Genomic DNA, 1,803 nt, shown 5'->3' with positions numbered 1-1,803 from the left:
TTATTAGCTATAATGTATAGAGAGATTTTAATTGTTATGATATATATTTAATGATTATTTATGAAAATATATATCATGCAGTGTGATTGTATCAGAGCTTCCTGCTGTGGTGGATGGTGAATTTACGGTGGGAATGGAATTCAGTTCGAGGGAGGCAATAATCAAGGCAATGAAAGATTATACCATCCGTAGAGGTGTAGACTATCGAGTGTATAAGTCGGAATCGACAACATTCTATGCTAAATGTACACAATATGGCGCATGTTGTGATTGGCTGATCAGCGTTACCAAAATATAGAAGAAGTAATACTGGGAGATACGGAAGTACAATGGTAGTCACACTTGTACTAGATCTACTATTTTTCAAGACCATTCGAAACTGGATTCCAAGACAATTGCAGAAGCAATTATGCTGTTGGTAGAGGTTGACCCATCTTATAAAGGTGAAATCAGTAATTGCGAAAGTACAGTCGAAGTTTAACTACACTATCCGTTATCGCAAAGTATGGTTAGCAAAGCAGAAGGCGGTGGAGTCAATTTTTGGAGGTTGGGAAGCATCGTACGAAGCTTTGCCCATATAGTTTGAGGCCATGTGTCACAAGGAGCCGTCAGCAATGTTTCACTTTGAAACAATGCCTGCGTACCAGGGAGATGATTTGGTTCTTGATATCCGTGTACTACATCGAGTCTTCTGGAGTTATTACCCTTATATTAAGGCCTTCAGACACTGCAAGTCGGTAGTCCAGGTGGACGGGACTCATTTATATGAAAAATACAAGGGTTGTTTGTTGGTTGCAGTCTCACAAAATAGCAATAACAATATCATGCCTATTACATTTGCCATAATGGAGGGAGAGACTTATAACGCATGGTACTTTTTTCTAAGTAATTTGCGTCAACATGTGGTGACATGTGATGGTGTAGGACTTATCTCTGATCGACACGATTCTATCAGGTTAGCTATTGCTCGTAGTAATGGGGCTTGGTCTCCTCTTAGAGCTTTCCATATATTTTGTATCCGCCATATTGAGTCGAGCTTCTTGAGGAAGTTCAAGGTACCTTGCTTGCAGAAGCTTATCGTCAATATTGGTAAGTTTGAATAAAATAAACTCTATTGTTATTGTAATTACGATTGAATAGAATGTTGTTCATAGTTGTTCATATGTTTTTTATCATACGCAAACGGGGTGAGGCTTACACCAACTGGCTTGACTGGATTCCATATGCAGTATACTTTGGCATTTGATGGTGGATACCAATCGGGTCATATGACCATTTGTCGGCAGATCAAGAATTATCGCCACATCATCCAACGTCAAAGCACACTCACCAACCGAAAAATGAAATGTGTGAGTCTCAGGCCGCCATCTCTCGATTAGAGCATTAATCATTGCTGACTGACATTGGATGACTCCAATCTAGGAAACATGATAAAAACCAGTCTCCCGTAAATGCCCTTCAACAATTTGGTTGTACGGATCCGGCGGCTTTAAGTGGTCATATATCAACATCCGTGAACCCTACAATATCACATTTCCTTTATAACTACCAGTATAATATAATTATATTAACAATAATATAATTATCCTTACATGTCCATTATAACTACCAGTATAATTGTATTTCAAACATATATAGTAAATCTGTTATACAAAAATCCTACATTCATATTTATTACCTTATAACAAAAATTAATTAACCTTAACTAAATAACCAGAATAATTTTAGTAATGATAAATTATTTGTAGAACTAATATATATATTTTCTTCTTTTAACCTCTAACATTATTATTATTATTATTA

Source organism: Arachis ipaensis, chromosome B03, assembly GCF_000816755.2.
Source record: "Arachis ipaensis cultivar K30076 chromosome B03, Araip1.1, whole genome shotgun sequence".
Classification (NCBI taxonomy): Eukaryota; Viridiplantae; Streptophyta; class Magnoliopsida; order Fabales; family Fabaceae; genus Arachis; species Arachis ipaensis.
This window is presented reverse-complemented; position numbering follows the sequence as displayed.